At 37.4% G+C, this 27584-nt stretch overlaps 1 protein-coding gene and 1 pseudogene across 14 annotated transcripts in view; one reads left to right on the forward strand and one right to left on the reverse strand.

Annotated features, from left to right (window-relative positions):
- The window catches only part of STAU2 (staufen double-stranded RNA binding protein 2), a 368399-nt gene that overhangs the window by 242311 nt on the left and 98504 nt on the right, over positions 1-27584 (reverse strand). The window lies entirely within an intron of this gene.
- LOC119509508 lies at positions 23743-24376 on the forward strand (annotated as a pseudogene).

The raw sequence follows: 27584 nt of genomic DNA on the forward strand, positions 1-27584 counted from the left end.
AGCTTCTGTCTTGGTTCTGGTTTCAGTGGCTGTCTCCAAAATGTGTCTGGGCATTTTCTCTCTAAGCATCTCAGTCTGTGTCGGCTCTGAACTCTCTCTCCCTCCCTGAGCTCTCTTAAGGACTCCGGTAAACTAATTAAGACCTACCTTGAATGGGTGGGTCACATCTCCATGGAAACAACCTAATCAAAAGATCCCACCCAACAATAGGTCTGCCTCCACAAGATTGGATTAAAAGAACATGGTTTTTCTGGGGTACATAAACAGATTCAAACCAGCATAGTATTAAAGGAGCATGATGTGTACAACCCGTTCTCAAAAGCTCAGAGGAAGCAGAGATAGACAGACGGATGGATAACAGAACAATACAGCTAAGGTGGAAAAATGTTAAAACTGGTGGATCTGACAGTCTGATGGGGATGGGGGGGTATGTTGGAATTCTCTTTCTGAGGCTTGTATTATTTTTACAACTGTCCTGTAACTTTGAAATTATTTCAAATAGAAAGCAAAAGAAAAAAAATTTAATTCAAATGATGGATTACTCCCATGAGAAAAAAGTGGAGGCCAAAAGACAGTGGAACAAAATCTTTCAGGTGCTGAAATTAAAAAAAAAAAAAAAAAAAAAAAGCTCTCAATTCAGAATTCCTGTTCATGAAAATATCCTTCAAAAATGAAGTAGAAGGACTCGGGCAAGATGGCAGCATAGAGAGGAGTGGAAGCTAAGTAGTACCCCTGGAACAACTACAAAAAACCAGAAACAACTAGTAAATAATCCAGAATAACTGCGGGGGGACAAACGAGACCATCCATTCATCATACACCAACCTGAAATGGGAGGAATGCCCGAGAACACAGCATAAAATCTGTAAGTAAAACCTGCGGAACCAGGTCGTGAGACCCCCTCCCCCATAGCCCAAGCTGCAGAGCCTCGTGGTGCCAGAGAGAAGCTCTCTCCCAGCAAGCGAATACGGCTCAGCTGAGCTCCAACTGGGGTTTTAAGTAGCGAGTGTGAACTGCTCACTACAGGTACGCAGCCCCAAAAAACAGACAGAGGCTTTGGGTGACGACTGACCTGGGAGAGCCGGAGGGTCGCCTTGACTGGGTCTGAAGGGGACTATCTGTTTCTTTTTCGGCTCAGTGGAGAAAGCCCCAGTCATTTTAACTTTCCAGGGTTGTGACTCAGGGAAGGGAGGAGACAGCACAAGCAGAGAGCAAGACCATTGAAATGCTAATGACCTCCACCTGGGGGCTCTGTCTTCTCTAGGAGGAAAGGGGTGGGGCCCTTTCCATTCAGAACCAGACCCCAGAGCCTGGGGGAACACGGCCATACCTCCTCACACCAGTCAAGAATTATAGGCTAACAGGTGTCACCTGCTGGGCAGAAAAGCACAGTGACCCGAGGCATCAAAGGGTGGAGCAATTTTCTAAGACACACCCTCAGGGAAACCAGATACTGAATATTTCTTCCCTCTGGGACCTGAGCCTGTTCTGGTCTGGGAAAACCTGATTTGGATAACCACGGAAACCATGCCTAGACAACAGAAAATTACAACCTACACTAAGAAAAACAAAGTTATGGCCCAGTCAAAGGAACAAACGGACACTTCAACTGAGATACAGGAATTTAAACAACTAATGCTAAATCAATTCAAAAAGTTTAGAGAAGATATCGCAAAAGAGATAGAAGCTGTAAAGGAAGCACTGGACATGTATACGGCAGAAATCAAAAGTTCAAAAAAACAACTAGTAGAATCTATGGAAATGAAAGGCACAACACAAGAGATGAAAGACACAATGGAAACATACAACAGCAGATCTCAAGAGGCAGAAGAAAACACCCAGGAACTGGAGAACAAAACACCTGAAAGCCTACACACAAAGGAGCAGATGGAGAAAAGAATGAAAAAATATGAGCAACGTCTCCGGAAACTCAAGGATGAAACAAAGTACAATAATGTACGTATCACTGGTGTCCCAGAAGGAGAAGAGAAGGGAAAGGGGGCAGAAGCAATAATACAGGAAATAATCAATGAAAATTTCCCATCTCTTACGAAAGACATAAAATTACAGATCCAAGAAGCGCAGTGTACTCCAAACAGAAGAGATATGAATAGGCCTATGCCAAGACACTTAATAATCAGATTATCAAATGTCAAAGACAAAGAGAGAATCCTGAAAGCAGCAAGAGAAAAGCGATCCATTACATACAAAGGAAGCTTAATAAGACTATGTGCGGATCTCTCAGCAGAAACCATGGAGGCAAGAAGGAAGTGGTGTGATATATTTAAGATACTGAAAGAGAAAAACCACCAACCAAGAATCCTGTATCCAGCAAAGCTGTCCTTCAAATATGAGGGAGAGCTCAAAATATTTTCTGACAAACAGACAATGAGAGACTTTGTGAACGAGACACCTGCCCTACAGGAAATACTAAAGGGAGCACTACAGGGTGATAGAAGACAGGAGTGCGTGGTTTGGAACACAATTTTGGGAGATGGTAGCAATGTGAGTACACTGAACAAAGGTAACTATGAATACGGTTGGGAGAGAAAGATGGGGAGCATGTGAGACACCACAAGAAAGGAGGAGAGATAAAGACTGGGACTGTGTAACTTGGTGAAATCTAGAGTATTCAACAATTGTGATAAAATGTACAAATATGTTCTTTTACGAGGGAGAACAAGCAAATGTCAACCTTGCAAGGTGTTAAAAATGGGGAGGCATTGGGGGAGGGATGCAATCAGCATAAACTAGAGACTGTAACTAATAGAATCATTGTATTATGCTTCCTTTAATGTAACAAAGGTGATATACCAAGGTGAATGCAGATAAGAGAGGGGGGTAGGGGAGGCATGTTAGACCCTTGACATTGGTGGTATTGTCTGATTCTTTATTCTACTTTGATTTAAGGTTATTTTTCCTTTTGCTGCTTCCTAGCTGTCATTTGTTTTTGTTTCCTCTTCCTTCTGCCTCTCTACCTTCTTTGACTCTCCCTCCTGCCTTGTGGAAGAAATGTAGATGCTCTTGCTTAGTATGAGCAGAATGTTCAATTAGGATGAACTTAAATGTTTGGAAATGAACAGGGGTGTTGGTAGCAAGATGTGAGAATAACTAACAGTGCCGAATGGTGTGTGAATGAGGTGGAAAGGGGAAGCTCAGAGTCATATATGTCACCAGAAGGAAAGTTGGAGGTCAAAAGATGGAAATGTATAAAACTGAATCCTATGGTGGGCAATGTCCATGATCAACTGTACAAATACTAGAAATCACTTCATGAACCAGAACAAATGTATGACAATACAATTAGAAGTTAATAATAGAGGGGCATATAGGGAAGAACTATATACCTATTACAAACTATATACTACAGTTAGTAGTATTTCAACATTTTTTCATAAACAGTAACAAACGTACTATATCAATACTAGAAGTCAACAATTGAGGGGGGTTGGTTAGGGATAGGGGAGGTTTAGAGTTTCCTTTTCTTTTTTTCTTTTTTCATCTTTCACTTTATTTCTTGTCTGGAGTAATGAAAAGTTTCTAAAAATTGAACAAAAATTAAGTGTGGTGATGGATGCACAGCTGTATGAGGGTACCCAGGGGCAAGTGATTGTACACTTTGGATCTTTGGATAATTGTATGGTATCTGAACAATCTCAATAAAAATGAAAAAAAAAAAAAAAATGAAGTAGAAATAAAAACATTTTCAGTTAAAGAGAGCAAAGAAAATTCAACTGCCAGCAGACCTACAATGCGAGACATTCTCAAGGAAATTAAAGTTAAGGCTGAAGGGAAGGGAAGCCAGATGGAAAGCTGGAACTTCAGGAAGTTATGGATAGCATGAGAAATGGTAAATATGTGGGTAAATTTAAAAGACTATTATTTTCCTCTTAATTTCTTTAAAGTACATATGACTATGTAAAGCAAACATTATAACACTGTATTGTGGCATATAACGTATGTACATGTAGATATAATACAAATGATAACTATAGTATAAAAGTTGTGCTGGGGTTAAATAAACCTACCTATATGGTTGCAAAGTTTCTAAAATTCTCATAATAAAGTGAGAAAAAAATGATGCAGCTCTGTATATACTAATATGGATGATCTTTAGGATATATTTCAAATAAAAAAACAATCACAGAGATTCAGGACATTGCTACAGGATGATACTTCCTAAAGTAAATATACATATACAGGCACAGAACTTCCTGAAAGTCTATACATAAAACTGGCAGACCAGGAAGACAGGATTCGGTAGCCAGAAGGCAGAGGTAGCTTAAGATTTACACATATATTCAATTCTTATTTAATTTTGTATAATATAAAAATAATACAAATAGACCAAAAAATAAAATACAATAATAATAATAAAGGCTCAGAGAAGTTCTATAGTAAGGAAACATTTTAACTTTCCTTAATCTAGCATTTTGTGAACCTACATGACTAGAGGAAACTAACTCCCCTCCTTCTTTCAAATAACAGCTATTTCTACCCCAAGAGAGAACAGTATTACTTGGACCACATATTAAGGAAAGCTGATTTTTAAAAAATTAATTTTTGATTAATTGGGCCAATTAAATCCAATAAAAATACAACTTGGTTCATTTGAAATACTCTTTTTAAAAGACTTAGTCCATTGGTGTCACATCAAATATAATTTCACTGGCAGTTTAACAAAGTTGCATTAATGAAAATTCTAGCCTTAATATTTTCCAAGATATTCTTAAATGCAGTCACTATTCCAGGACTGACTTATTTTAAAAACTCTTCATTGGATTTCTCTAACATTCCTGTCCAAACTGAATGAAATTATCAACTGATCTCTGAGAGCACAAAAGATTGTTAACTGAATACACAAATGGTTTCCAAAAGAAACTGTCAGTATATATTTTTAATTGCAAAAGACTGATACAAGTTATAATTCTGAGTCTGGTTCAAAAAATAAAAACAAACTCTTTTTAACTTAAAGTTCAAGTGATATATTTAAAATGTATCCATCTTGGTATTTTGGTTTAGGTTAGGAACTAATTTTTCTATGTGCTAATTTATTCATTTCATTAGCTCCTTCAGATTTTTAAATACACTTGCTAATCTTATTTTATTTTATTCAATTTATCTTTATACCTATACCAACAAAGGAATAAGAGCACGATGTGTAGACACCCAGAAATCCTTTAATCATGGAGATTGTGTACAATGTTTCTAAACTCTCAGAAGGAGAACATGATCCTAGTTTCACTTCTGCTAACAAGGAGAATTTATTAGTAAAAGATATGGGAGAGGAATGAAGATGCTAAAATGAAAATCACTTGGAAGATTCACTATATTCAGATAGTTTTCTCCATGAAAAAAAAAAAAAGTGAGGTGTTGATGAGTTCTGTTTAGTATCTATTCTCATTCTCTACAACATTCTCAGATCATTCATGATGAAAATAAATTTCTATATTACAACTAAAACTAAAAATTACAAAGAAAAGGACATGCTTAGCACCTCAGAGGTATCTGCATATTTTAAAGTTTTAGATAACTTTGAACACATGGCAGCAATAATTCCATTATTCTCGCTCTTGTTTCCTATTGTTCTTACTTCACCCAAACTATAAAAGTTAAAAAAGAACTAAATTCATCTTCAAAATTATTCATAGAATTGAAAATAAATCCAAGAAGAAAACTCCCAAATGGAACACATAACAAATATTTAGAATTATTTAAAATTAAATTGGTAACTGTGTTCAAATCAAAGGTATTCTAATATTTGCTCTACTACTGTCAAGAAAAAAAAATCAATTATTGACTCATTGGGTCAACTAAATCCAATAAAAATACTATTCTGTTACTTGATCATTTGGAATAACCGCTTTTTAAAAAGACAGTATCAGAACAAACTTTAAATATGTAGTAGTTTTTCTATTAACTAAGAATATGGGAAAAATACAAATTATTCCAGATTTCTGTTTATTCCAAAAAAAAAAAAAAATAGTTTCCAAACCCACATGCTTCCTTTCACAATATATCCTATAACAGCTAATGATCAATGAGAAAAAGGAATAAAATTAATTGAAATTAAAATAAAACATTTATCTTTTATCATATAAAAGAGAGGCAGAATAGAATCAACAAGGACAAACGAATGGAAATTATTAGAAGATGTTCATTTAGAGAACTCGGTATACATAAAACACAGCCTTCCATATTTCATATACCTAAATTTATGAAAACGTCCCCATAAACTCTACTATTCATTAGTCTAAACCAGGAGTTCGCAAACTTTTTCTGTAAAGAATTAGATAGTAAATATTTTAGGCTTTACGTCTCTGTCACACGTAATCAACTACTGTCGTAGTGCAAAAGGCATTGGCAATATGTAAATAAATGAGAATGGTTATGTTCCAATAAATATGTATGGACATTTCCTGTATAACAAAATATTATTCTTCTTTTGATTTTTTTCAATAACTTTTAAATGTACAACCTTAGATCATGGGCCATACAAAAAAGAGCATCAGGCTGGATTTTGCCCATGGGTTACAGTTTGCCAACCCATAATGTAGAAACACATGGTAAGTGGTTACTAGAAATACAGGTTGCCAAACCTCTGTTGTGGGTGATGATCTCAGGGAACTGCATTTGAATGTACCTGGGCCACCAAGCCACCATAAGTCACCCTAATTACCACAAAGATCTGAGTATGGGGGTGGGGTCTAGACCCGTAAGTTTGTCCCATTGCTCTCCTACCTTTTTTACTTTGTTTTTCCTATTTAGCGTTCACTGAGCTGTTGTTGTCTAGTCTGTATCATCATCATCCACAGTTTTTTTACCAGTTATAAGGGGAATGAGTACCAGCCCACGTTAGACTGCCATCTTGATTTTCCTGTTTCATTTTTTTTTATTTTTATTTTGAAATAAATTCAAACTTACAGTAACAGTTGCAAAAATAATACAAACCCCATACACAGAACTCCAGCATACCCCAACCCCCCTCCACTGATACTCCAATCTACCAACTTCAATATTTTGTCACTTTATCATTTCTTTCTTTCCCTCCCTCTCTCCCTCCCTATCATCCATCATCTATTGCTCTGTCTTCTGAACATGAGAGCAAGTTGCACACATCCTTGAACAAATAATATAATTCACATATACATTTCCTATGAACAAGAATATTTATTTATGTAATCACATTAAGTCTGGTTAAGAAGTTCAAGAAATTTAACATTGATATAAAGCTTACATTCTGTATTTTGTTTTTTTCTTATGTCCCAATTGTGTCTTTTTGAGCCTTTTCTCCTCTATTCTTAGATCTCATCCAAGATCATCTATGGCATTTAATTGTCATTAGCTATTTAGAATGTCTATTTTTTCAATTGTGGAAACCTATATACAGCATAAATCTTCCCATTCCAACCCCTTGCAAGCATTCCATTTAGTGGGATTAATCACATTCACGATGTTGGAATGCCATCACCTTCCCATCATCCATTACCAGAAATTTCCCTTCACCCCAAACAGAGACCCTACACTCATTTCTCATTAACTCCCCATTGCCCCTTCCCCCACTTCTTGTAACCCATACTCTACTTTTCATCTCTATGATCATATTCTCTGATACTTTCTTTGTGTTTACTGTGGGGCTTAAATTTAACATCTTAAGTCTATAACAATCTTGTTTTCTTTGCTACCAACTTAACTTCAATAGGACACATAAACTATGTTCTTATACTCCTCCATTCTCCCACCTTTATGTAGTTCTTATCAAAAATTACATATTTTACATTGAGTCCAAAACCATTGATTTATCATTACACTTCATGTATTTTAGATCCTGTAGGAAGTAAACAGTGGAGTTACAAATCAAAAATACAGTAGTATTGGTATTTATACTTACCATGTGATCTTTACTGGAAATCTTTATTTCTTCATATGGTTTCAGTCAATTGTTTAGTGTCCCTTCCTTTCAGCCTGCACAATTCCCTTTAGCATTTCTTATAGGGCTGATTTACGGGTGATGAAGTCCCTCAGCTTTTGATTATCCGGGGATGTTATCAACTCCCCCTCATTTTTACCCTCCAGGTGTTTGTGAATTTTCTAAGTCTCTGATGGTTATTGATTTCTATTTGTATCCCATTGTGGTCAAAGCATGTGGTTTGATTAATTTCATTTTTTTTAAATTTATTGAGGCTTGTTTTATGTCCCAGCCTATGGTCTATTCTGGAGAACGTTCCATGATCACTAGAGAATGTGTATCCTGGTTATTTGGGATGTAATGTTCTACATATGTCTGTTAAATTTCTCTATATCTCTCTCCCCTTTCTTTGTTTCTCTGTTGGTAGGGCTCCCTTTAGTATCTCAAGTAGGGCAGGTCTTTTATTAGCAAAATCTCTCAGCATTTGTTTGTCTGTGAAAAATTTAAGCTCTCCCTCAAACTGGAAGGAGAGTTTTGCTGGATAAAGAATTCTTGGTTGGAAATTTTTCTCTCTTAGAATTATAAATGTGTCATGCCACTGCCTTCTCACCTCCATGGTGGCCGCTGAGTAGTCACTACTTAGTCTTATGTGGTGAATTGCTTTTCCCTCGCTGCTTTCAGAACTTGCTCCTTCTCTTCAGTATTTGACAGTCTGATCAGAATATGTCTTGGAGTGGGTTTATTTGGATTTATTCTATTTGGAGTTCGCTGGGCATTTATGCTTTGTGTATTTATATTGTGTAGAAGGTTTGGGAAGTTTTCCCCAACAATTTCTTTGAATACTCTTTCTAGACCTTTACCCTTCTCTTCCCCTTCTGGGACACCAATCGGTCTTAAATTTGGATGTTTTATTTCATCTATCATATTCTTGAGATCTGTTTCGATTTTTTTGGGTTTTTTCCCCATTCTTTCTTTTGTTCTTTCATTTTCCATTCTGTGGTTCTTGAGGTCACTGAGCCATTGTTCAGCTTCCTCTAGTCTTGTACTATGACTATCCAGAATCTTTTTAATTTGGTCAACAGTTTCTTTTATTTCCATAAGATCATCTATTTTTTTATTTATTCTTGCAATTTCTTCTTTATGCTCTTCTAGGGTCTTCATGTTCTTTATATCCTGTGCCATACTCTTTTTCACATCCTTTATATCCTGTGCCATGTTCTCATTGTTAGTCTTTAGTTCTTTGATTAATTGCTACAAGCACTGTGACTCCTCTGATCTTTTGATTTAGGTGTTTGGGTTTGGGTTCTCCATATCATCTGGCTTTTTCATATGCTTTAAATTTTTCTGTTGTTTTTGGGCTCTTGGCATTTGCTTTACTTGATGGGGTTCTTTTAGGATATGAAGGATTATTCAGACAACAGTCTCTAATTTGTCAGATCTACAGCTTGGTGGCGTACACTGTCTCTAACTAACCAGCAGATGGTGTCCGTGAGTCACCTATCCCCTCAAGTCAGTTCTCCCCAACTTTGCTTTGTGGTGTGTGGGGGTCTGGTTATTGTGGGGTCCAATTGGTGCAACAAGTTTGGGTGTGTTGTTGGTGCTGTCCAACCCGAATGTGGGGTGTGTGTCTGAGAGGTAGGGAGGCAGGGCAGCTTTAATAATCAAACATCTCAGGTGTTCCTGGAGATTTAAGGTTGTTGCAAGAGTCTAAACCTTCATTTCAGTCTCGCCACAGATTGTCTCTGCTGCTGACCCACAAGTCCTTGGTATTGGCATAGGGTCCCTGGGATTTCAGGGTAGGTTCCTCTTCCCAGCCATGCCCTTCTAGGGCCTCTGCTGAGGGAAGGCTGTGCTACATCACAAGTGCGCGCCATCCCTCAAGGGAAGCACTGGGCCACCGGGCCATGCAGGGGCGTTCCCAGCCTGCTGTAAAGATGGCTGAATGGAGCGTGTTAATTCCCCCCTTTTCGCACAACTCTGCCTTCCCAGCTCTGGGACAATTAGCTGTGAGTGCGCGAAAGGCTATTGTCCATGCGCGATATTGTGGTGTGTGTGCGGTGTTGCCAGAAACACTTCCCGTCACACTGGGTCCCTTGGCGCAGCTCTGGGCTGTGGCTCCAGCACTGGGCAGGAGTGTTCCTAGCCTGTCGGGATGATGGCTGCAAGGGGCGTGGTTTTTTCCCTTTTTGGCTCACCTCTGCCCTCCTCGCTCCGAGACAACTAGCAGTGGGTGCACGAAAGGCTATCTTCCACACCAGATATCGCACAGCCCTTTCCTGCCACGCTTCACTGTGCAGTTCTCGCTGCCATATATGCAGCCACTTTCGGGTGTTTTTAAAAAAGAACTAGTCCGCCTCCAAACGCCAACCCACAGTTTCCCCACACCGCAGCATGGCTGCTGGACATTCAGCAAGCTCACTCACTCATTTCAGAATGCAGACTCCCGGTTTCACCAAGTGCATGGTCCCTATGGATTTAGCAGACTTTGTCCAGCTGGTGCATTGCTGGAACTGGTGTTCTGGGTCACTTTCTGGCCTCCATCTAGTATTTTTCATGGAGGTGTTTTTTTGTCCTGTCTCTCCTAGCCACCATCTTAGGTTCTCACGCCTTCCTGTTTCATTTTGTTTAAAGTTTTCAGAGGTTTGACGACCCGTGCCCACTGAGTCCCAACTCACCAACAGGAGCAGTTTGGCAGCCCATGTGCATTCCCAATGTGGGTCCCTGGGACCTGATTACTGTTGCACCTAAACAAAATTATATGGTGTCTTTGTACGTCAACTCCAACTAGCGCCATGGAAAGCAAACTCAGGGCATGGGCCTGGGTCCCCTAACCCAGGAGTTACCAGGAGCAGAAAAGCTGTGAGCAAAGGGGGAGCTGAGCCATGGAACTGAAGCATGGACCCCAAGCTGAAAGTTAGAGTGAAAAGGGAGACAAGAGTGTAGAAGTAGAGCTGAGTTAATTGTAACTACCAGGGAGGAAAAATCTATAAAAACAAAAAAGCACATTCCAGCACCCTGTGAGGATCAGGTGAGGAGAAGACCTCCTTCCCTAGAGGGAAAAGAGTTGCACATTACTGGGAAACTCTTGAAAATTGTGGTGCATGCCCAGGGCAACATGCAACTCAGAGAGACCTGAGAATAGTCAAACTGTTAACAATGGCTGTCCGACAGGTTCAGCATAAACAAAGCTAAGCATTGAAGAAGAGCCTTAACATACAGCCAATCTACACTAAAACCTTAGGAAAAGAATCAGACTTCCATTGTTAGTACATCAAAATAATCAAATGCTCAGACTTCAACAAAAGATCACAAGACACACACATACACACACACACAAAACCAGGAAGGGATGGTCCATTCAAAGGGGTAAAAAAATAATACAGAGGACAAACAGACATTGGAACAACTAATCAAATGCATTCCGTGAACTCTCCTGAATAAGTTCAATGAGCTAAAGGAAAGTATGGACACAGAACTGAAGGAAATAAAGAAGATAACACCTGAGCAAAAGGAAGAATCAGAAAATTTTAAAAGGAACCAAACACAACTCTTGGGATGAAAAACACAATAACGGAGTCCAAAAATAAATGAGAGGTGTGCAACAGCTCATTTGAACAGGCAAAAGAATGAATTAGCAAACTACAAGACATGACAATTGAAACCATTCAGTCTGAAGAGCAGAAAAAGAAAAGAATAAAAAAAAAGTGAGCAAGACTAAGGGACCTACCTGTGGAACAACACAAAGCATACCACCATATGCATTATGAGAGTCCCAGAAGGAGAAGAACAGAGAAAAGAGCAGAAAGAATAAAAACACAATGCCCAAAAGTTTCCCCAAATTGAAGACATGAATATACACATCAAAGGAGTGCAACCAACTCAAAAAAGGAAAAACTCAAATAGACCTAGTCCAAGACATATCATAATCAAAATGGTAAATGCCAAAGATAAGGGAAGAATTCTGAAGGCAACAAGAGAAGTGACTTGTCACAAGAGATAGTCAACAAGATTAACAGCTGATTTCTCATCAGAATCACAGAGGCTTCTTACAGTGGGACAACATATTTAAATTACTCAAAGAGAAAACTTACTAAACAAGAATTGTATTTCTGGCAAAACTGTCTTTCAAAAATGAGGGAGCATTTGAGACATTCCAAGATAAACAAAAGCTGAGTGAGTTCACCACCATGAGACCTGCCTGACAAGAAATGCTAATGGCAGTTCTTCAAGATGAAAGGAAAGGAAAATATATGGCACCGTGGAGCCATATAAAGAAATAACATGGGCAAATACAAATACTAGTAATGTATTCTCAGTATATAACTCTACTTTTTATATCTTACAAGATTTAGAATATGATTGATCAAGAAATAACCATATTTCTATGTTACGGGCACACATAATATAAACAGGTAACGTGTGAACAAAAAAAAAGGGGGGGGTAATGAAGAAGTAATGGAGCAGAGACTGTGCATGCTAGTGAAGTGAAGTTGTGAGCATTTCAAACTAGTTGGTTATAGATTTAAGATGTTAAGTTTAACCGCATGGTATCCATAAAGAAAGCACTTAAAATGTATACAGAAACAGAAATGAGAAGGCAATCAATTTGCCTACAACAAAAAATCAACTATACCCAGAATAAGGCTGCAATGGAGGAAATGAGGGACAAAAAAAGAATAAGACGTACAAAAGCAAAGGACAAAATAGCCAAAGTCAGTCCTGTCTTATCAGTAATTACTCTGAATGCAAATGGATTAAACCCTGTGGTGGTTTGAAGTGTGTGTACCCCAGAAAAACATCTTTTTGGATTTAATCCATTCCTGTGGGTGTTGACCCATTGTAAGTAGGACCTTTTGATGCGGCTACTTCAATTAAGGTGTGACCCACCCTAATCTGAAAGGATCTTAATGCTCTTACTGAAGTCCTTTATAAATGAATGAAATTCAGACAGAGAGAAAGAAAACCATGGAAGCAATAAGCTGAAAACAATGAAATGTGGAAGAGAAGGGAGAGACCATCAGATGCTGCCATGTGGCAGAGGAGTCCCAGATCGCTAGCAGCCAGCCCCAGAATGCCACAGTCTGCAGGAAGAAAGCATTGCCTTGATGATGCCTTGATTGGACATTTTCTCAGCCTCAAAACTGCAGTGTAATATATTCCCATTTTTCAAGCTGAACAATTGCATGGTATTGCTTTAAGCAGCTTAGGAAACTAAAACACTCTCCAATCAAAAGATACAGATTGGAAGAATGGATTAAAAAAAAAAGCATAATCCAACTATGTGCTTTGTACAAGAGACTCACCTTGTACCCAAAGACATAAAGAGGTTGAAAGTGAAAAAATGGGAAAGAAATATTCCATCCAAACAGTAGCCAAAAGAAACCTGCAGTAGCTTTATCAATATCATGCAAAATAGACTTCAAGTCAAAAGCTATTAAAAGAGACAAAAAACACTATATATTAATAAAAGGGTCAATCCACAGGAAGCTAAAACAATTATAAACATATATACACATCATCACGAAGCTCCAAAATATATGAAGCAAAGATTAACACTCAGTTCTACAATAAATAGAAGACATCAGTACACCTCCACAATAGTAGTTGGAGACTTCGATACAACACTTTCATCAACGGATAGAACATCTAGACGGAAGATCAATAAGGAGACATGGGACATAAACAAACTAGAACAGATGTATACAGAACCGTCCACCCAGCAACCGCAGAATACATATTCTTCTCAAGTGCACATGGATCATTCTCCTGGAGAGATCATGTTAGGTCACAAAACAAGTCTCGGTAAATTTATAAAGATTGAAATTATACAAAGCATATTCTCTGACCATAATAGAAGGAAACCAGAAATAACTAACAGAAGGAAAACTAGAAAATTCACAAATATGTAGAAATTACACAAGACATTCAAACAGTCAATCACAAGGAAAATTAGGAAATATCTTGAGACAAATGAAAATGAAAGCCAAAATTTATGGGATACATGGAAAGCAGTACTCAGAGGGAAATTTATAGCTATGAATGCCTATATTAAAAAAGAAGAAAGATCTCAAATGAATAACTTAACTTCACACTTGAAGGAACTAGAAAAAGAAGAGCAAACTAAACCTAAAGTTAGAAGAAGGAAAGAAATGATAAAGATTAGAGTGGACATAAATGGAATACAGAATAAAAGAATAAAAAACAAACAAAAAAACAAAAAAACAGAGAAGCAATGACACCAAAAGTTGGCTCTTTGAAACGATCACTAAAATTAATAAACCATTATCTAGAATGACAAACAGGAAAAGAGAGAAATTGCAAATAACTAAACTCCAAACTGAAAGGGGACACATTTTCATGGATCTTGAAGAAATTAAAACACTCAATTTTACCAAAACTGACTCAAGTAGAATTCCCAATAAATTCAAAAATATGGAAATCATACACTGTATATTCTCCAACCATAATAGAACGAAGCTAGAAATCCATAAGGAGAAATGAAAAATTCACAAATATGTGGAAATTAAACAACATATTCTTAAAAACCAATGGGTTAAAGAGGAAATCACAAGGGAAATTAGGAAATATTTTGAGGCAAATGAAAATGAAAATACCATATTCCAAAACTTAAGGGATGCAACAAAGACACGGCTAAGAGGGAAATCTACAGCTTAAATTCTTGCTTTAAAAAGAAGAAAAACTTCAAATCAGAGACCAAAACTCAAAACTGGAAGAAACAGAAAAAGAGTAAACTAAACCCAAAGAGAGGAGAAGGAAGGAAATAACAAAGATTAGAGCAGAGATAAATGAAATAGAAAACAAAAAACAATAGAGAGAATCAACAAAACCAAAAGTTGGTTCCCTGAAAAGATCAATAAAATTGAGAAGCCTTTAGCTAGACTGAGAAAGAAAACAAGAAGTTACAAATAACAAAAACCAGAAATGACAAGGGAAACATTACCACCGAGCCCACTGAAATAAAAAGGACTATAAGAGAATACTATGAATAACTCTATGCCTATAAATTAGATAATCTAGATGAAATGCACAAATTCTTAGAAACACACAAACAACCTACACTCAAACTAATTACTAGAAAAGAGATTTAATCAGTAGTCAAAACCTTCCCTACAAAGAAAAGACCAGGACCAGATGGCTTCACAAGGAATTCTACCAAACATTCCAAAAAGACTTAATTCCAATTCTGCTCAAACTCTTTCAAAAACCTGAAGGGGAGGGAACATTCCCTAATTCATTCTATGGGGCCAACATCACCCTCATAAAAAAACCCAGAGAAAGATACAAGAAAAGGAAACTACAGACAATTATCTCTTATGAATACAGATGCAAAAATCCTCAACAAAATATAAATTGAATCCAATAGCATATTAAGAAAATTATACACCATGATCAACGGGGATTTTATCCCTGGTATGCAAGGTTGGTTCAACACAAAGAAATCAATTAACATAATACACCACATTAACAGAATAAAGGGGGAAAATCACATGATCATCTCAACTGATGCAGAACAGGCACCTGACAAAATCCGGCACACTTCCTGATAAAAACACCTATAACACTAGGAATAAAAGGCAACTTCCTCAACATGATATAGGGCATATATCAAAAGCCCAATTCTACTTAATGGTGAAAGACTGAAAGCTTTCCCTCTAAGATCAGGAACAAGAAAAGGATGCCAACTGTCACCGTTACTCAACATTGTACTCCAAGTTCTTACCACAGCAATTAGACAAGAAAAAAATGGAATAAAAGCTATCCAAATTGGAAAGGAAGAAGTAAAACTTTCCCTGTTTGCAGTTCACTTGATTCTAATAAAGAAAACCCTGAAAAGTCCACAACAAAGTTCCTAGAGCTAAGAAATGAATTCGGCAAAGTAGCAGGGAAGTTCAACACCAAAAGATCAGCAGTGTTTTTATACACAATCAATGAACAATCAGAAAAAGAAATCCAGAAAAAACTTCCATTTACAATAGCAACTAAAAGAATCAAGATCGAGGAATAAATGTAACCAAGGAATGTAAAGGACCTGTACACAGAAAACTACAAAGCATCGCTAAAAGAAATCAAAGAAGACCTAAATAAATGGAAGGGCATTCTGTGTTCATGGATTAGAAGACCAAATACTGTTAGGAAGTCAATCCTACCCAAAGCAATTTATAGATCCAATGCAATGTCAATCAAAATTCCAACAACCTTCTTTGCAGAAATGAAGAAGCCAATCATTGAATTTACATGGAAGGGTAATGTGCTCCAATTAGCTAAAGCAACCCTGAAAAAGAATGAAGTTGGAGGGCTCACACTTCCCGATTTTCAAACTTATTACAAAGCCACAGTAATCAAAACAGCATGGTACCAGCACAAGGAAAGATATATAGACCAATGCAATCGAACTGAGAGGGTAGAAATCAACTCTCACATTTATGGCCAACTGATTTTTGACAGGGGGACAAAGACCACTCAACTGGTAAAGAACAGTCTATTCAACAGATGGTGCTGGGGAAATTGGATCTCCATTTGCACAAAAAAAAAGAAGCAGGACTCCTACCTAACACTTTACACAAAAATCTACCCAAAAGGTATCAAAGGCCTAAATATAGTCTTGGCTAAACTCCTAGAAGAAAACACAGGGAAGCATCTTCAAGACCTTGTGTTAGGCAATGGTTTCTTAGACTTTACACCCAAAGCACAAGCAACAATAGAAAAATAGATTAATGGTACCTTATCAAAATTAAAAACTTTTGCACCTCAAAGGACTTTAGCATGAAGGTAAAACAACCACCTATACAATAGGAAAAAATATTTGGAAACCACATATCGAATAAAGGTTTAATATCCAGACGTTATAAAGAAATCCTTCAACTTAACAACAAAAAGACAAACAACCCAATTTAAAAATGGGCATAAGACTTGAAGAGACATCTATCCAAAGACGGCCAGGGAGCACATGAAAAGATGCTCAACATCATTAGCCATCAGGAAAATACAAATCTAAACCACAGAAAATAATACGCATTAGCGAGGATACAGAGAAATACAGTGCTGGTGGTATTGCAGCCATTGTGGAAATCATTTTGGCAGTTCCTCAGAATGTTGAAAATAGAATTACCATATGACTTGGCAATCTAACTTCTTGGTATATACCCCCAAAAATGGTTGGTTGTGTGTTTCTATAAACACCAATGTTCATAGCAGCATTATTCACAATAATCAAAAAATAGAAGTAACTGAAATGTCCGTCAATAGACAAATAAACAAAATGCGATATATGAACAACAGAATATTATTCACCTGTAAAAATGAAATTCTGATGCATGCTTAACATGGATGAAGTTTGAAGACATCACATTGAGTGAAACAATTCAGACATGAAAAGACAAATAATATACAATTTCACTTATATGAAATACCTAAGAAGAAGCAACTTTCATAGAGACAGATTATAGATTATAGGTTACCAGGAGCTGAGAGGAGAGGGAGTTATTCCCTACCGGGTGCAGAGTTCCTGTTTAAGTTGATGAAAAAGCTGGGGTAATGCATATTGGTGAAGGTAGCACAATAATGTGAATGTAATTAATACTATTGAATTACACACTTGAAAACTGTTAAGATGGCAAATTCTGAGTTGTATATATGTTACTGGAATAAAAAGTTAAAAAAATATTTGAAAGTCACTTATCTATATAAAGCCAATGAAGGAAACCTCTCGTTAATATCCCTGACAGATAAGAATCCTACCTCTACTTAAAATGATACCTAAGGTAGAACATTGACTACTTTATAAAGCAAGACTTCTATGATAGGAAATTTTTTTATGTGGAGCCATCATCTTTCTTTGTTGATTTCTGATCCACAACTGACAGAGGAAAGGTTTTATTTTCTACTGAAGAAAAGTATTCTGCACTCTTCCCTCTCCCTCCTCCCTCCCTCTCTCTCTCTCTGTCTCGTAAATTAGTGAACAGAGGTTGTTACACCTAGAAATCAGTAAGTCACAAAAAGTTTCCTTTTTGGTTCCCAAGAAGAGACTGAAAACAAAAGGCGGTAACAGAAAAACAGAAGAAAAAAAACGGTACATAAGAACCCTGGATCAGGGAAGAGAAGCAATGCCAAGTAAAAAGGTCAAGTCGGCAACATAACTTGGTAAAGTAACATCTTTGTAGAGGTGACCTGAAAAGAATTATCAAACTCAACCAGATAATTTTGTAAGAGATGCATTCTTAGCATTATTAGCAAATCTTATCGTATTGTAACGTTAAGTCTCACCTCTTGTATTCTTTTTCTTTTATCTTTTTACTTTCAGATAATTTCAAAATTACAGGACAGTTACAAAAATAATGCAAACCCCATACAGAGAACTCCAACACCCGCTACCTTCTCCCAGATCCCTAGATCCACCAATTTTAACATTCTGCCACATTTGCTATATTATTCCATCTATCAACCCATTTTCTGAATACTTGACACTTGGGTGTAGGTTGTATACATAATGCTCCCCGAACACTTAATACTGCCATATCTTTCCTAAGAACAAGAATATTCTCTTAGGTAACTACCTTAAGTGTAATTATCAAGTCCAAGCAATTTAACATTGAAATGAAGCTTACAAGTCCATATTCCAATTTTTTCATATGTCCCAATAATGTCCCTTTGAGCCTTTTGTCCTCCCTTATTAGATCCCATCTAGGATCATGTATTGCATTTAATCGTAATTGCTCCTTCCTCTCCTTTTTTTAAATTGTGGGAACATCTACCCAACATAAACTTTCCCATCTCAACCACCCATAAGCATACCATTTAAAATTGCAGTATTCTCACCACCTTCTATTACTAGAACTTTCCCAATTCCCGAAACAGAAACCCTACACCCATTATGATTAACTCTCCATTCCCCCTGCCTCCCATCCTGGCAACCTATACTCTAATTTCTATCTCTATGAAATTGCATATTCTATGATATTTTCTTTGTAGTTACCATGGGACTTATATTTAACATCCTAAACCTGTAACAATCTTGTTTGCTTTGATACCAACTTAACTTCAATAGTACATACAAAGTATGTTCCTATACCCCTCAGCTCCCCCATCTTTATATACAGCTCGTCAAAAATTACATTTACACACAATGAAATCAAAACCACTGATTTTTTATTACATTTATACATTTGCCTTTTAGATCCTGTAGGAAGTAAAAAGTGGAGTTACAAACCAAAAATACAATACTATTGGCATTTATATTTACCCATGTCATTATCCTCACCAGCAATCTATTTCTTCATGCAGGTTCGATCAACTGTCTGTTGTCCTTTCCTTACAACCTGAAGAACTCTTTAGCATCTCTTGTATGACCAGTCTAGTGGTGATGAACTCCCTCAGTTTTTGTCTATCTAGAGGAATGTCTTCATCTCTCCCTCATTTTTGCAAAACAATTTTGCCAGATATAGAATTCTTGGTTGGCAATTTTTTGTTCTGAGCACTTTAAATATGCCATCTCACTGCCTTCTTGCCTTCATGGTTTCTAATGAGAAATTGGCACTTAATTTTATTGAGGATCCTTTGTATACGACACACTGCTTCTCTCACGAGGCTTTCAGAATTCTCCCTTTATCATCAGCATTTGACACTTTGATTGTAGTATGCCATGACATGGGTCTATTTGGGTTTATCCTATTTGGAGTTTGTAGAGCAACATGGATGCATATATTCCAGTCTTTTGTTAAATTTGCGAAGTTTTCAGCCATTATTTCCTTGAATATTCTCCCTGCCCCTTCTCCTTCTGGGACTCCCACAATACATACATCAGTATATGTTTGATGGTTCCCACAGGTTCCACAAGCTTTGTTCACTTTTCTTCATTCTGCCTTCCTTCTATTCCTCAGACTGGATGATTTCAATTGTCCTATCTTCAGGTTCATTGATCCTTTCCACTGCCAGCTCCATTCTGCTCTTGAACCCCTCTAGATAATTTTAAATCTCTGTTACTGTGGTCATCCCTTCCATGTGGTTTATCATAATTTCCATTTTTCTACTGATTATGGGTAACATATTTCTATGTTATATCTGGCAATTTTTCATTGGATATAGGACATTGTACATTGCTGATTGCCTGATTTTGTTCTTCCTTTCAAAAGTGCTGGACTTTGTTCTGGCAGACAGTTAGGGTGCTTGTAAATCACCTTAATATTTCTAAGGTTGGAACAGGTTTAGAGTATCCTTTATTCTAGAGCTAAGTCAGATTTTACTAGTAAGGTATCATAGTTCTAGGTTCTCTACTAAACAGCATGGGTATTTCACAAAAAGCTTCTGCTCCTCTCGCTGAAACTCAAATGTCTTCCAACTCTGTGTGAAATCTTGGAATTATATAACTCACAGAGGATTCTTCTCTTGACTCGTGGATTTTTACCCTATTCATGCATGGCTTAGGTAACAGCAACAGATTCAGTGGGACCCCTATGCAGATTTCTGGAGCTGATTTTCCACACAACTCCTTTCTCTGCATTTTTCTGAATCACCCATTCCAGATCAGACTTTCTGAACTCAAATCTCTATTATTCTGAACCCAGTAAGACCAAAGGTCTGTGTCTGGAATTGCTCTCCTTGTACCATGAACCAAAAGTACCTCCAGGCAGAAAACCAGGGTGGTCATAGGGCTCTCCTTATTTCTTTCCCTTCTTTTCAGAGATCACAGCCCAATGCTATCCATTGTCCAAAATAAAAAATAGTTTATGCATTTTGTTAGGTTGTCCAGTTGTTTATGGTGGTCCCAGTTACTCCATCATGGCCAGAAGCATAAGTCCACACAATGTATTTTTTAATAATTTGATTTTTATCAAATACTTGGGGAAACAAATGTTTAGGACCCTCATCATACCTTCAACTCAAAGAAAAAAGTGGTAACTTTCTATTTCATGAAACAAAGAGTGTCATATCTGGTCTTATTAAGCAATGAGTTTTGCTTTAAGGAATTACAATGTCCACTAGTTCCTATTTTTAATTTTACACACAGCCACCCTGAGACAAATGCTTCTGATCAATAAACATTCTCTCATTTACAGTGAAATCATCATCCTGACTGATTCTCTCATTTCATGTCCTAGCTCACTATCCTTCCCCTTGTTTTGATAACCTGTTCAAATTCCCTTCTGGTTTATAAGAGTTTTTAAGAGACAGTGTATTTTTTTAAATTAAGAGACTTTATTTTTTTAGAGCAGTTTTAGGTTTACAGAAGAATTGAGCCATAAGTAAGAGCTCCCCAAACACCCTTACCCATAACCCTCCCCCTTAAACAGTTTCCCCTAAGTAATATCTTGCATTACTGTGGTACATTTGTTACAACTGATGAACCAATCTTGATATACTGTTACTAACTAAAGTCCTTCATTTACATTAGTGTTCATTCTTTGTGTTGAACAGCTCTACAGAATTTGACATATGTATAATGTCATTTAGCCACCATTCTGATACAGAATAGTTTCACTACCCTACAAATGTCATGTGCTTCGCTTTTCATCCCTCCTCCCCTCCTCCCAAACTCCTGGCAACCACTGATTATTTTACTAACTATAGTTTTGCATTTTCCAGAATGTCAGGAAGCTGGAATCAAAACTACGTAGCCTTTACAGATTGGTTTTTTTAACTAGACAGGATGCATTTAAGGTTCCTCCATGTCTTTCTGTGGCTGGATAGCTCATTTCTTTTTATCACTGAATAATATTCCACTGAACGGATTACTATAGTTTGTTCACCTAATGAAGGACATCTTTGTCGCTTCCAATTCTTGACAATTATAAATAAAACCGCTGTAAATATTTGTGTGCACACTTTAATGTGAATATAAGTTTTCAACTCATTTGGGTAAATATGTAGGAAAGTGATTGCTGGATAGTATGGTAAGCCTATGTTTAGCTCTGTAAAACACGGCCAAACTATCTTCCAATGTGGCTGTATCATTTCACATTCCCACCAGCAATGAATTGAAGAGTTCCATTTGGACCACATTCTTGCCAGCAATTAGTGTTCTCAGCATTTTGAATTTTAGCCATTCTAATAGATATGTAGTAGTATCTTGTTACTGTTTTCTTTTGGAATTTCCAAGTAACAGATGATGCTAAACACCATTTCACATGCTGATTTGCCATCTGGGTGTCTTCTTTGATGAGGTGCCTGTTTAGATCATTTGCCCAATTTTAAATGGATTTGTTTTCTTATTGTTGAGTTTTAAGAATTCTTTGTTTATTTTGTATATATCAGATACATGTTCTGCAAATATTTTCTCCCAGTCTGTGGCTTGTCTTTTTTCATTCTCTAAACAGTTTTTTTTGCAAAGCAGAGGTTTTTTTTTTATTTTAATAAAGTCCAATTTATCAATATTTTCTTTCATGCATTGTGCTTTTGTTGTTGTATCTCAAAAGCATTGCCAAACTCAAGATCACACTGATTTTCTCTGCTATCTTCTAGAAGCTGTATAGTTTTACATTTTACATTTAGGTCTATGATCCATTTTGAGTTAATCTGTGTGAAACGTGTAAAGTCTGTGTCTGGATTCATTTTTTCGGATGTGATGTCCAGTTGTTTCCGCACCATTTGCTAAAAAGACTATCCTTTCTCCTTTGAATTACTTTTGCTCCTCTGTCAAAGATCAGCTGGTTGTATTTGGGTGAGTCTATTTCTGAGTTCTCTATTCTGTTCCATTAATCTATTTGTCATCCTTTTACCAACACCACACACTGTTTCGATTACTGTAGCTTTACAGTAAGTTATTTTTATGCAGTTTTTATTGTAAACTTTAACATATATACATAACAGTGACAACTTTCAAAGTACAATTTAACAGAGGAGCTAAGATGGCGGCATAGAGAGGACTGGGAGCTAATTAGTCCCCCTGAAACAACTAAGAAACAACAGGAACAACTAGTAAATAATTTGGAATAACTGCAGAGAGACAAAAGTGACTGTTCACTCATCATACACCAACCTGAATTGAGAGGAATGCCCAAGATCACAGCATAAAATCTGTAAGTAAAAACTGTGGACCCGTGCTGAGAGCCGAGAGCCCCTCCCTCACAGAAGCCTTGCAGTGCTAAAGAGCAGCACTCTCCGAACAAGCTAGTGTACCTCAGCCCAGCTCCAACTGGGGTTTTAATGTTAACTGCTCAATACAGGCTCCGAATCCCCAACAAGCAGACAGAGGCTTTTGGTGACAACTGACCTTGGAGAGTCAGGGGACTTATATGTCTTGGGACGCGGAGCGCAGAGGATCAGATGCTATCTCAGGCTGACGGGTGAATCTGGGGGCTTTCTGTCCCTTTCTCTCTCTCTTGGCCTGGGCGTCTCAGTGGAGAAAGCCTCAGCTGTTTTCAGGTTGCAGTGCTCTACAGTAGAGAAAGCCTCAGCCATTTAAAACTTGCAGCACTCTGACCCAGACAAGGGTGGAGATAGCAGAGTCAGAGAAACAAAGAATCTATTTATATGCAAATGACCTCTCTCTAGGGGGCATATCTTCCCAAGAGGAAAGAAGTGGGGCCCAGCTCTACTACTTGCCTTCCATTCAGAACCAGACCCCAGAGTCTGGGGGAAGACAGCCATGGGCCACACCTTCTTACAACAGTCTGGAGAGACAGGTGCCACCTGCTGGACAGAAAAGCACAGGGTGTGTCAATCCTCTAAGACACACCATCAGGGAAACCGGATACAGAGTATTTCCTCCTTCTGGGACCTGAGACTGTTCTCATCTGGGAAAACCTGATTGGGGTGGCCAAGGAGGTCAGGTGCCTGGACAACACAAAACTACAACCTACACTAAGAAAAATGCAGTTATGGAGACAGGGGACGGAGACGCTTCTGAAAGAACCATCATGATGGCTGCCCAAGGAGAACCCCGAGTTCATTTGAGTGGTGAATTTGAGAAGAAGTTATGTAGCCACCATGGGCGTGGAGGTCCATCCCCTTGTGTTCCATACCAACAGAGGGCCTATTAAATTCAATGTGTGGGACACAGCTGGTAAGGAGAAATTCGGTGACCTGAGAGGTGGCTATTACATCCAAGACCAGTGTGCCATTATAATGTTTGATGTAACATCAAGAGTTACTTACAAGAATGTGCCTAATTGGTACAGAGATCTGGTACGAGTGTGTGAAAACATCCCCATAGTGTTGTATGGCAACAAAGTGGATATTAAGGACAGGAAAGTTAAGGCAAAATCCATCATCTTCCACCGAAAGAAGAATCTTCAGTACTATGACATTTCTGTCAAAAGTAACTACAACTTTGAAAAGCCCTTCCTTTGGCTTGCTAGAAAACTGATGGCAGACCCTAACTTGGAGCTTGTGGCCGTGCCTGCTCTTGCCCCACCAGAGGTTGTCATGGACCCAGCTTTGGCAGCACAGTATGAACATGACTCAGAGGTTGCTCAGACAGCTGCTCTGCAGGATGAGGATAACGACCTGTGAGAAAGTGAAGCTGGAGCCCAGTGTCAGAAGTCTAGTTTTATAGGCAACTGTCCTGTGATGTCAGTGGTGCAGCGTGTTTGCCACTTTATTATATAGCTAAGCAGAACATGTGCTTAATCTTTGGGATGCTGAAGGAGATGAATGAGCTTCGGAGAGAATGTGGCAGTTAAAAAAAAAACTTCATTTTTTGGACCTGCATATTCATCTGTTTTAGAACACAGATGTTTCCTTTTTGAGTTTAAAATATAAGACTGCTACAATCACATCACAATATTCAGTGGTGAAGTCTTGTTTGTTACTGTCATACCCATTCCTTTTGGTTTAGAATAAGAATAAAGTTGTATTTCAAATATCAAAACAAAAACAAAAACAAAAAAAAGAATGAAGCTATGGCCCAGTCAAAGGAAAAAACTTACACTTCAACTGAGATACAGGAATTTAAACGAATGCTAAATCAATTCAAAAAGTTTATAGGCGATATGGCAAAAGAGATAAAGACTATAAAGAAAACACTGAGCGTACATAAGGCAGAAATCGAAAGTTCAAAAAAACAACTTGCAGAATCTATGGAAATGAAAGGCACAACACAAGAGATGAAAGACACAATGGAAACATACAACAGCAGATCTCAAGAGACAGAAGAAAACACTCAGGAACTGGAGAACAAGGCACCTGAAAGCCTACACACAAAAGAACAGATAGAGAAAAGAATGGAAAAATACAAGCAATGTCTCCAGGAACTTAAGGACAAAACTAAATACAAGAATGTATGTATCATTGGTGTCCAGAAGGAGAAGAGAAGGGAAAAGGGGCAGAAGCAATAAAAGAGGAAATAATCAATGAAAGCTTCCCATCTCTTATGAAAGACAGACATAAAATTACAGATCCAAGAAGCACAGTGTACTCCAAACAGAATAGATCCAAATAGGCCTAAGCCAAGACACTTAATAGTCAGATTATCAAACATCAAAGATAAAGAGAGCATCCTGAAAGCAGCAAGAGAAAAGTGATCCATCACATATAAAGGAAGCTTAGTAAGACTATGTGCAGATTTCTCAGCAGAAACCATGGAGGCAAGAAGGAAGTGGTGTGATATATTTAAGACACTGAAAGAGAAAAACCACCAACAAAGAATCCTATATCTGGCAAAACCATCCTTCATATACGAAGGAGACCTTAAAATATTCTCTGACAAACAGACAATGACAGAGTTTGTGATCAAGATACCTGCCCTATAGGAAGTACGAAAGGGAACACTACAGACTGATAGGAAAAGACAGAAGTGAGAGGTATGGAAAACAATTTTGGGTGATGGTAGCACAGCAATGTAAGTATACTAAACAAAGATAACTATGAATATGGTTGAAAGAGGAAGGTTAAGAGGAAAGATAAAGACTGGAACTGTATAACTCAGTGAAACCTAGAGTGCTCAACAATTGTGATAAAATGTAGATATGTTTTTTTCATGAGGGAGAACAAATCAATGTCAACCCTGCAAGGTGTTAAAAATAGGGAGGTATTGAGGGAAAAATACAATCGATATAAACTAAAGACAATGATTAACAGAATCATTGTATTATGCTTCCTTTAACGTAACAAAGGCAATATACCAAGGTAAATGCAGATAAGAGGGGGGGATAGGGGAGGGGTGTAAGACTCTTGGCATTGGTGGTGTAGTCTGACTTGTTATTATACTTTGATCTAAGATTATCTTTCCTTTTGCTGCTTCCTAGCTGTCATTTTTTTCTCTTTTTTCTTTTTCTTTTGCCTCTCTACCTTCTTTGACTCTTCCTCCTGTGTTGTGAAGAAATGGAGATGTCCTTATATAGATATTGGTGAGGGTGGTGAACACATAAATATGTGACTATACAGGGAACAATCGATTGTTTACTTAGGATGTAATGTGTGGTGTGTGAACAAAGCCATCTTAAAAAAAAAAAAAAGGGTTGATGACGAAACCTTGAGGGCAATATACTGAGTGAAATAAGCCAGACACATAAGGACAAATATTGCAGGGTCTCACTGACATGAACTAATTATAATACGTCAACTCATAGACATGAAATATAAGTTACCAAGATATACAACAAGGCTAAAGAATGGGGAGCGGTAGCTTAGTATGAACAGAATGTTCAACTAGGGTGAACTTAAATATCTGGAAATGAACAGAGGTTATAGTAGCACGTTGTGGGAATAACTAATAGTGCTGAATGGTGCATGAAGGTGGTGGAAAGGGGAAGCTCAGAGTCATGTAAGGAAAGCTGGAGGTTACAAGACTGGAATGTATAAAACAATAAACCTTATGGTGGGCAATGTCCGAGATTAACTGTACAAATATTAGAAATCTATTTCACGAACCAGAACAAATGTATGACACTACAACTAGAAGTTAAAAATAGAGCGGCATATAGGGAAAAAATATATACCCATTGCAAACTGTAAACTGCAGTTAGTAGTATTTCAACGGTCTTTCATAAAGAGTAACAAATGTACTATACCAATATTATGAGTCAACAATGGAGGGGGCATGGTTAGGGATATGGGAGGATTTGAGTTTCCTTATAATTTTTTTTCTTGTCTTTATTTCTTTTCTGGAGTAATGAAAATGTTCTAAAAATTGAACAAAAGTTAATTGTGGTGATGGATGCACAGCTGTATGATGGTACAACTGTATGTTGTATGAGGGGACAACTGATTGTACACTTGGGACCTTTGGATAATTGTATGCTATGTGAACAATCACAATAAAAAAAAATCAGTGGCAATGAAGCTTTTATGCTCTTGAGACTGACATCCTATCACCTTTGGCACCGATAAACTATTACTTAAGACAAAAAAAAAAGTACAATTTAACAAGTAGAGAGCAAATTTCAAAGAATGTTATGGGTTACAGTTCCATAATTTATTTCCATTATTGTAAAATATAACATATATATAGAAAGATGTTAACTTTCAAAGTACAGCTCAACAAGCAATTATATAGGTAATTCCAAAAAATGTTATGGGTTACAGTTCCACAGTTTCATTTCTTTCCTTATTGTGAAACATAGGACACATACAGAAAGGTGATAACTTTCAAAGCACAACTCAATGCACAGCTATAGAGCACATTTCAAAGGCAAACCTATACAGTTCTGCCGTTTCCATTATTTCCTTCCAGCTATTCTGTTACCCTAGCATCTAAAAATATATATATTTATATAAAGTT

This window comes from Choloepus didactylus, chromosome 14 (assembly GCF_015220235.1).
Source record: "Choloepus didactylus isolate mChoDid1 chromosome 14, mChoDid1.pri, whole genome shotgun sequence".
In the NCBI taxonomy this organism is placed as follows: domain Eukaryota; kingdom Metazoa; phylum Chordata; class Mammalia; order Pilosa; family Megalonychidae; genus Choloepus; species Choloepus didactylus.